Source organism: Cygnus olor, chromosome 20 (genome assembly GCF_009769625.2).
Source record: "Cygnus olor isolate bCygOlo1 chromosome 20, bCygOlo1.pri.v2, whole genome shotgun sequence".
Lineage (NCBI taxonomy): Eukaryota > Metazoa > Chordata > Aves > Anseriformes > Anatidae > Cygnus > Cygnus olor.
In genome coordinates, this window is record NC_049188.1 from 11,778,468 (window position 1) to 11,789,028 (window position 10,561).

Here is a 10,561-nt window from a genome sequence, read left to right on the forward strand (position 1 = left end):
CAATGAAACTTCTCTTAAATTCGGTCCTTTCTCAGGTCTGTAAATTACAATATTTACCCGGGGGGGGGGGGGGGGGGGGGGGGGGATGGAGGGGGAGAATAAAAGCTATTAAAAAAATTGTTTCAGTGAGTAGCAGCTTCTGACTTCTCGCAGCCTGATGAAAAGGAAAAACCAGGAGCTTATCTTTCCACTGACCTCCAGAAGTGTAATTCCTGTGCACGGTCCCATTGACATTTCACATCAATACAACTCTCAACTTACCTCCCTCAGTGAGGGGGAAAAAAAACCAAACAACTTATTTTTGTTTTGGCACAGAGGAGTCGGAGCTGTTGTCCAGCAATCAGTCCCCAATTTCTTCTGCCCTGTAAACGTACAAATATCAGATGAGACGCTTAATTAGGTGAAATGGCAGTGACTCATAAGTCGTCAGGAATGCAATCAGTACCGAAAGAGCAACCCAGTATCTATCATTTTACTCTATTGAGAACACTTTGCCTTCCACTTCTTCCATACAATTAAATTTACTATGGGGAATTAGAGTGCAATATTGCCCTCTTCATATGCATTGTCGTTAAATTAGCCTACAATTAGCAGTAGCATATCATACTTATAACATTTACTATGCTTGATGGTTCCATCAACATAACCTTATTATTATCTATAGCAGCAAGGATAAAAAATTAAAATGGTATTATTCACTTTTAAGGAGCCACTGACAAGTTCTATCCACATTTACAAGCATCTCTTCCATCACATTTAGCCACATTCATAAACTTTGTTTATATTTCCATACAGCCTTTTTGTCATGTTTTTCCTGGGAAGACAGAGAAGCAGAAAAACCTTCCTGCCCTGCCTGGTGGGACAGGGAGGCAGAGGAGCAATGGCTGGTACCCAGCTCCCACGAGACAGAGACCAGGTCTGCCTAGAATGGCTGGGGGGACTACTTCTGCCAACAGCACCATCAGTTCTGGAGCTACCCTGTGCCACTCAGTGGGATTTGGCCCCCAAGTCCTTCCGCACATCGGAGCTTTTTGCGCACAAGGATGCGCTGTGTGCTGGGCGCAGAGAGCTCTGGGGCAGGCACCTCCTGCACAGACGCAGCAACTTCCTCTGCTGCAGCCATGTATGGCTACCGGGACCTGTAAACCAAGCACAAATGCTCTTCAGTGCTCTTTTTTCTTTAAGAAAAATGCAAATTGTGTCATGCTTGATAATCTGCAAGCTGAATTTGGCCACTGAGGATTCAAAGTGAGCTGTAATACTTGGTAAACCTGTCAGCATTTAAAGCCCATTCCATTAAAACCCACCATAAGATAATTGTAATGTTAGCATTTCCCCAAGACATCAGAAACAGCAGCACAGAAGATGCATGTGCAGTGGTGAACAGCTGGCATATGAGCTTTTGTGTTGTGCCTGGCCAGATTTATATATCAGGAGGGCAGAATGACAGGCTCTGATAAATGATAAAAAGGTGGATTAAGGTTTGTAAAAGCATTTATTCCTGGCATTTTTGCATTTCCAATGAAGTTAAGCCTGAGATTTTGCAGGGGAAAAAAAAAAAAGTCTCCTTTGGTCAAAATGGAAGTTAGGAGAGATGTCTTAGGAGTCCCTGGGATGACAATGTTATGCAACAAACATCTTAGACCAGAGCACATGCCAGAGAGATGCAGAGCTCCAATTGCTCCCAGCAGCTATCACAGCCAAAGAGGGTTTTATCCACTAAGAGTCAAGCTCCTAAATAAATTAATACGTAGCCTATGTAATCTGAGTCACAATTTCAGATCCCTCTACTTTTTCAGTACCCAGCTGGAGATGCTGTACCAGGGATTGTTTGGTACTGTTCCACCATTCAGTTCCTGAGAATGCCCCCCTTTTAAAGTTGACAGAAGTTAGGTACCGCAAATCACCAGCAGTTTTGGAAATGGAATCAGCAGGAGTATTCTGGTGAGTTCTGACCACTGAGCCTGTTCTGTTACTTACTGGAAAAGAGTGTGAATTAAAAAGATGGATGTCAAAGAAGAAAATTTCTGTGCTCTGAGTGCAAGAAGCATTTTACTGTAGCTAGCCAATAATTAAGATTTGAAATTATGCCTTTGAAGAAATTACATATAACCACTTCCATTGTAAATGGACATCGGGTTCCTTAAAGTACTAAGGAAGCATTCGCATATGGCACCAGTGCCCAGATGAGCATGTTGTAATGAGTTGTCACATTTACTGAATTCAGGGGGTTAAAAACCACAGAAAAGTCATGTGACACTTTCTTGGGTTCACAGTAGTCTCAAAAGAGTCTAGAGAAGATGCAAAACAGAAGTCAGCTAGGTTTCTTCTCCTCTGAAGAAAGGCTGAGAGAGCCAGGGATGTTCAGCCTGGAGAAGAGAAAGGTCCAGGGAGACTTCACAGCAGCCTTTTAATACTGAAGGAAGGCTTATAAAAAATGGAGAGCAACTTTTTGCTCAGACAGGTAATGATAGAACAATAGGGAAAGGTTTTAAACTAAAAGAAAGGAGAATTAGATTAGAGGTTAGGAGGAAGTTCTTCACTGTAAGGGTGGTGAGGCACTGGAACAGGTTGCCCAGAGAAGTGGTGGATGCCCCATCCCCAGAGGTGTTCAAGGCCAGACTGGACAAGGCCCTGGGGAACGTGGTCTAGTGGGTGGCATCGTTGCCTGCAGTGGGGTGGAACTAGATGATCTTTAAGGTCCTTTCCAACCCAAGCCATTCTGTGATCAACCCAAGCCTTCCATAAACACCAAGAATCATCCTTTCTTCCCACATGTAAGTGTTCAAGCATGCAAGATAGCAGGGGGGAAATTTGTTTCAACAGTCATATATTAGCTGCACAGAGCAGTGCATGCCTCAAACAACTGCAAAAGATGATTTTGCACCTCCTAGGGCCCAACAAAGAAAGACAAAATTCCTCTTAGAAATATATCTATTCACATGGACCTATCCCAGTGCACAGTCTTAAAGCCAGGGCCAAGATTTAGCCCTTGGTTAGAGAGAATATTTATACTTCTACTTCATACAAGCTGAGTGCAGAATCCACCATAAATAGGTAACAACACTAAAATTACTTTTAGAAATGAAGTCTTCCATTTTTCATATGGAAAAGGAAATACATTTGAATACTAATAGCATTCATCTTTCCCTTACAAGCAGTGTTTCAGATTTGCAGTCTGGTACAGAAGAGCAGCATGGGGTGGAGGGGTATATGTGACCACAGTAGTGACAGTTACATAATTTTGCAGTTCAAAAGTTATTGGAACATTTCAGAGTATAATGCCCAACAATTTGCATTCCAGATACCTTCCATACAAACTGAAGGACTCCTAAAGGTTACATACCTCCGCTTTAATGCTTGTGCCCTTTTCTCAAATTAGTGATACAGTCAAACTCTTATGAGATCGTATCTTTGACACAGAGCAAAATTATGGTAATATTCATGTGCAGTTTTATCCAGTATAACTCCTATTTCCATGGGATTAGAAGGGGAAAGAATGTCCCATTAAACTATATTAAAGAAGGTGATATTCACCTTCCAGCTATAGGAATACATTTGAGGACTACATATAACATTATGTGGGGAAAAAAATAGAAAATGAAAATTCAAAAGCAGCAACAAGGATCTAAGCTATTGTGTAATACAATTCCAGCCACAATTTAGTGCTGATTATAATTCTAGGTTTCTAGACATAAGTGAAGGAAACCAGATGAAGTTTGGGGGACTGTTTCTACATGTATAATTTAAAAGGGTGCCTGTGCCAGCTGAGGATCCAGCCTTGTCTGTGAGAGGCAGGGTTTGAAAGTATACTTTGCCTATGATTTGGCAATGTCCAGAATGCATTCAAATACCCTCACACTTCCCTGATGAAAAAGAAAATTAACAATAACAGCAGACATGCTCTGCACAGATGGTAAATCTTCCTCCCCATGGAGGACGGAGCAGTACAAGGCTCCTGCCAAGCACAGTTGTGGCACACAGGAGCAGCAGGGCAGGCAAACTGCCACACCTCTCCTGGAGGGCTTCTGTGTCCCAGGGCAGTGCAAGGCTGCAGGAACAGCTGCCATCAGGGCCAGTACAACCGCAGGGCATGAGCCCAGCCGGTTAAAGATGGGCTTCGCCCAAAGTATGCATCCTCACAGCTGTGGGCAGGGAGGGAGGAGCTGCTGACCCTGGAATGGCCACAGTCCTGTCAGCAGAGGCCTGTGGTCAGCAGCATGCTGCAAGGGATGTGCTGAGCTGGGTAGACCCTGCCCACCTTCCAGCACCCAGATGCTCAAGCACCAGCCAAGCCTTTCACACTTGCTGCCAAGACACCTGGTGACTTTAGCAGCACTAGAGTAGTGGAGGCAGCATGACAGAGGTTGTGCTGTGACCAGGACCCAGTCCCATGTCAGCTTTTTGTTTCAATACTAGACAGCCCTGAAAAGGTCAAAAAGCACCAAGCAAAAAGAGCTGGAGCTTCAAATTGCAGGTGTGAATTAAGGGCTAGGACACACATCTGCCTGAACATCTCTGATAACAGAGAATACTAGGCCCTTCTTAGGGGTCTAAGGAGTAAAATAAGTTGTGCCCAGTTATTTACCCAGCTCTTCACCCTGAACCCTTGAAGTCTGATTCCTGTCCCACAAGAGCACTGAGGTATGATGCAGAACAACTCAGGTGTGCTGGGGCACCCCAGGCAGGTGCCACAGGGCCCCCTGCCAGTGTGGTAGGGAGCAGTGCCTACCCAACCCCTGAGCCGTGCAGCCCAAAAAACACATGGCCATTGTTCAGCACCTCCATCCCTTGGATGATGAAACTTCTGCACATGGAGCTCAGTAGCTGAACAGGTCCTGCAGGCCAGGGCAGGCCCCCAGCCTCAATTCATTAAGCCTGATACCACCCATTTTAATGATATCGGAAGCCAGTACCTACCTGCAGCATCACCTTGCTCTTCAGTGAGGTTTTTCCCGACTCCTGTGGCTGCTGCACAGTGCCCACAGACCTACCAGCTCTGCTTCTACATGCAGGGCTTAATGAAGCTGCTTTACCATTTAATCAGGCTGCAGATGTAGTGCTTGGATTGACACAGGAGGAATAACAGTACTTGAGGTCATGCCACATCTGAAGTGTGGTTTATTAGTTAACAGAAGTACTTAAGTGCAATAAAACAAGGCGGCTTTTGTCCCATCACTTTCCTGAGCCTAGAGCCCCTGGGAGTTTAAAACACCCTGAATTAATGCAAGCAAAGCCATAAGCATTATCTATGCCCTTCACAAAACAGTCATTGCACAGGTTTATCTTCCTCATCCAAATAATTCATGGCAACAGACTATTCCATACCAAATAATGGGAGGACTCACACATTACTCCCCACATACCTTCTAGCTGAGCAAGCAGCATAGTTCCCAAAAGCTTCTGCAAACTCTGCGCAACTAGTAACAGACTAGAAAACACCTATAGGATGGCTGGAAACCATGGCATAATACAGCCATCAGTTATTGCTCTTTACCTGGACCTACTGGGTCACCCACCTCTAACACAGACCTCTCTTGCTAGCATCCTTGGCTCTTGCTTTAAGCATCAAAAAAAACCAACCCCACAGTAAGTAAAAAGTAGAATGATGTGCCATCCAGAAAGCCCTCAAGAGTACATGTCTGTGATACCAGAAACAGAGAGGTGACCCACCATGCTGACCCCAGCCTTGTTAAGAGGGTACCAGGACAGACAGCCTCCGACTTTCCACAGCTCTACAAACCAGCTGATGTTAGATCCTGCTGGCTTTTATAACAGCCAGGTGCTGATCACGCCACTGATTGATCTCTAATAGGCCTGAGATCCCTCTTCAATGGCTACTCAGCCAAAACCAAACCAAACCCCAAACCAAAAACAAACAAATAAACAAACAAACAACAACAAAAATGCATCAGATGTGTTATTTTTAATCTCTGTTTCTGTAAAATAAGGCTAGAACTATTTTTATCTAATTCTATGCCTGTTTTGAAGATTTGTCAAGGAATTTCTACATGTAGTTTTAAGAAGCTCAAATGAAAGACAGTATAAATAAGTAAAAACTTATTATTCCCAGAATGCAGCAAAACATGATTAACAAACTAAAGCCTACTGAAAGTCCTGGATTTCTGCTTTTAAGTCACATAGGCACTTTTGTGGACCATAATCTCTGTCTCCATCAGATTCCCAGATAAAAAAGAGGTTTTTGAAAGGACTTAACACATTACTTAGTTCGACTGCCAAGCAAGCGGACAACAAGAAAGCTAGAAGAAAACTTTTCACTTGATACTGTGGGGCAAACCCAGTGCACAAGCACTTGCAGAAAAACTCTAGGTTCTTCCTGAGAAAGTTGTCACAAAATACAGTTGAATAAGAAAACTTTTCTTTGTCCAGGAGGGAAGAAGATGAAGAAGCTCCGGGGTGTTTCTCCTCACTGTTCCTCGATAGAGTGGACAAGGTGGAGTGACCAGGGCGAGGACACCATTTTGGCGTGACACGATGGCTGCAAAACTGGGGGAGCTCTGCCAGGTCCTGCTGGTTGAGATTTGGTTGCTGCTGCCTGCTGTGAAGGTGGATGAGCAACCCTGCAGAGCAGCTGCAAGCTCTCTGCTATATGGCAGCCCCAACGCGCATTCCGTGACTGCTCCCGAAATCCCAGGCTGTGCTGGGAGAGAAAATGCTGAGTGATGGAAAGCTTTCCTCATCACCACCCAGTGAAACCCTCTTACCATTCAAAATCTCTGCAGGCGGAAAGCATGTAATTTCCCACTTGTTTTGCATAAAACCGGGAGGCAGGCTTTCCCAATCCCCTGCATCATTGCTATTAGCCTGCTGTTCTCACACAGACCCTCTGCACGCCAAATGATTCAGGCTGTGCGTTCCTCATGCCCAGATCCTAACCGCCACACAATAATTGCAGGGTTGGGAATGAAAACATTACTCAGCTCACCATAATTGATGCCTCTCTGTGAATAGACAAAAGGCAAGCCAAGCACCCTCAGCTTGCACATTCAGACATGCAGATGGTTCCTACCTTAATGATTCTATGATAAACAAGGTGATCTTGTCTTTGAAGAGCCTAGGTTTAAGCTAAGAGTAGTTGGTGGCCAGAGGTGTTTAGAAGGACTCTGCTCCCTTGGGCAGAGTCCTTGACGAGCAGTGCTGAAAAAAATCTGCTCTGACATTTGCATAGGGATTGCTGGGAAGGGAACAACTGAACAAATGTGAAATGTAACTTGAACACAGGCATACAAAAGGAAAGATTTAGGACTGTAACTGAACAGACACAAAAATTTATAGCCAACCTACCCTACAATGTAAACTAGCATATAGCTAACTCAGGGAAACACAAGGTCCATACATTTTGATACCATATGAATATATGTCTCAGTTATAAATCTAAAGTCACTCCCACACTTGTACTCCATCTCCATTGACTTATTTATGTGAATTCATGCTCAAGTGGAGGGTAACTTACTCCCAAGTGTGAGAGTTTCACCAAACTGTATTGAGAAGCCTGTATTAACTTTATTAAGTGAAACCTAAAACCTGAACTCTGCCATACAGTTCTTTGTAAATCCATAGTGGCATGTTCTGAGTGTCTGAGGCAAATTTAATTACCACATCTGGAAAAACAAGGTAGTGTACACACATGCATACAAACACATGGCATGGGCATACAAGACTTGATCAAATTTCTGGAAAACTTGGGACAAAAAAAATAACCCCATGCACTTTTGGGAGAAAACACCAAGAAATCCCATGAGGCTTTACACATGAGTACCCTGGAGCATCGGTTTGATCTGGTGTCTGGGAGGGAGGCCAGAAAAAAATGGAGAGGAACCAAATCCTTACTGAATATGACTATAAATACATGATTGTGTATGACTGCACTTAGCCAGTCTAAAATACGCCTCTTTTTGTCGGTGCTTGTAACATGCTAGACCGTCCTTGTTCTCTCTAAATCAAAGTTGCATAATGCCTGTTGTACCACACGATTAAGGGTCTGAGCTCTGTGCCAAGGGAAGGCTTGAACTACATGGCTAAAAATTAGATAGCATCACAGGGTGGCTGCTGCCTCACTGTCCTTGCAGTTGAGAGGTTGAAAAGTGCAGGAGATAGCCAGGAAAAATATTAGAAGTATGTACACCTCACCAGGGGTTAGGAAATAAAGATTAGGATTTGATTTATGCTATTAATAAAGAATAGTTTCCAGAATTTCACAGTGTGCACAGTACCAGGTGGATTTAGAAAGGTAGGACTTCAGCTGTGATATGTTTGCGGTTGGTAGAAAAGAGAACAAACTCATAACTCAAACAAACCTAAATATTAAATTACAACTCCACTTAATGCTATCTCAGAAAAATAGATAGATGCAGGGGAAGGAGTTCTGCAAAGCATGCACATCCTGCTGACAAAGCTGGGCTGTCTTAACACAGCAGGAGTTGTATATTAACCTACCGACTTTTTAAATCTTTCCACTTGAGGGTTCCAATTTTTTCAGGGCTGTGAATGGACATGGGCTTGGTGCTCGCAGACCTCAGGGTCATCAGCTCCATCCCCATGCTGCAGGATGGTGTTGGGGGTCAGGACAGCACTGTGGCGGTCCCCTGTGGGCGGCAGCTGCCAGGAGCACCCGTGGGTGCTGCAGGAGCTGTTCCAGGCAGGGTGGAACTTCATGCAGCCCTAAACCACATCTCTGTGAAGTGTCCCACCCTGCTGAGCAGGCACCTGGGAACCTGCTGGCTTCTTGTCCTTGGCCACCACTGGTGTCCCACAGGGGACACTGGCACCACACCAATGGTGGGTTTGGATCCAGAGCAATTAAAGGGTTTGCATGAAGTGCTGGGCTAAATCCTCCTCCTCTGTGTCGGTTTGATTAAGGGGCCCTGAAAGTGGCCAATTATATTCCATACGGTTCTGCTGCTAGACTTTTATCCTTTTTTCCCCCAGTACTTGCTTTTGTTAGATATACGTCTTGATGAGGCCCTGATTCAGCAAACTCTGCAAGATTAAGCATACAAACAATCTTAATGGCTGATGTTAAAATCAAGCACATATTGCTGGGGAGCAGGGACAGATTTACTTGTAGGGTGCCAGTAAGGGGAAGACTGGGCCCCTTGTCACAGGGTGTTAAATTGGTTCAATAAAAGTGGAGCCATTAGCCCATATATTGCACTGCTCGGTGTCAGCCCTCATTGATCCTTGGCTGCTTGCAAGGTTGAAGTTTTACATAGTCAGTTACCAGGGGAGAGCATTTAAACAAAAGCTGGAAATAAGTAAGGGCAAAAAAACTGCTGAGTATGTCAAATCAGGGTTGATCCAAAAACCACACACTATATATATTCCCAGATGTTTACTATACATTTATATAGGTAGCACTTAAATATGAAAAGTTGCACTCCATTTCAAAAACAGCCACCAAAAGCTCGTAAGTTTCATAACCTGTCATTTTGAGCAAAAGGATATATATATCTCCAGTCTGAAAGAAGTTAGACTAGTTGAGAAGCATATCTAGACACTGAGAACAACAATTTTCATTCATTACTTACTATTGCAAATGTGTGCCCTTTCTTGGAGGGCAGGCTAATTTAAGCCTTATTCTTTCACTGCTTGCCTGTATTATCAGAAATCATTTTGCCCAGCATTAAGTACTGAAGTTTTCTTTCTAAACCATACCCAGTGGGCAAAATGCTTTAAATGTGTACATTTAAAAATGGGAAGAAAGGAAGACAGAGAAACATTGGGTATGTATTGTTGTAAGAAGTAACTGCAAGGAGAATCACAAACAGGCAAATTCTTTTTATTTCTAGACAGCAAGCCCTGAAGCAATAAAGAAGAAAACACTTCCATTAATTTCTGCTTGAAGAGATCAATACCACTGACACCAAGTAAAACCGACACTTTTTTCTCATGATCCATTGCAGGGTTGAACAAAACTCCCAGCGCTGTACACAGAGCTGTACAGAGCTCCAGCCCCTCTGAGACTGGTTTCTTTTCTGGAGAAGAGATACGGCTGCTGCGGGGCTGCTGTGTGGGAGCTGCCCGCACCGTGGCAGCCCCTGCTGTGGATCAGCAGTGTGGGTGTGGAAAGAAACACAGGAGTGTGTTTCTATACTAGGAGTCAGTTTGGCCCTGGTTGTGCAAAATTAAACTTTATTATTATTATTATTATTATTATTATTAAATCAGAACAGAAAAAAATCTTCTCTTTCTGAACTCATTGCCTTCAAGTTCCAGTTTTGCTCATTCCACATTAAAAAATTACACTTGTTTGCTGAGCATGGCTTGCAGTCATTTGACAGATTAAGCTCTATCCCACTCTGGCTAGTTGTGGACACCTTGCACGGCAACGGCAGAGACACTCGCATACGTCCAGCTCTTTGTCATGCTTAATACATTAATTGGAACTGATGCAGAAGAGGTTGCAGGAAGTGAATTCATCACTCTCTGCATGAAGGTGGCTGCTCAAAGAACTGATCTGCTTTCAAAATGTCTTGCTTTAATGTGGCTAGTGATGTTTTGTTAAAGAAAGAGACATCACGTATTTAATGTTCTTCATCTT

The 10,561-nt window shown here is 43.7% G+C and overlaps 1 long non-coding RNA gene across 1 annotated transcript; it reads right to left on the reverse strand.

The window, feature by feature from the left end:
* Window positions 1-290: 290 nt before the first annotated feature.
* Window positions 291-5,752, reverse strand: LOC121057735. The gene is made up of 3 exons (XR_005813917.1): window positions 5,674-5,752; window positions 4,921-5,062; window positions 291-362 (listed from the first exon to the last, which is right to left on the reverse strand). It is a non-coding gene; the product is annotated as an uncharacterized LOC121057735 (long non-coding RNA).
* Between the last annotated feature and the right edge of the window lie 4,809 nt (window positions 5,753-10,561).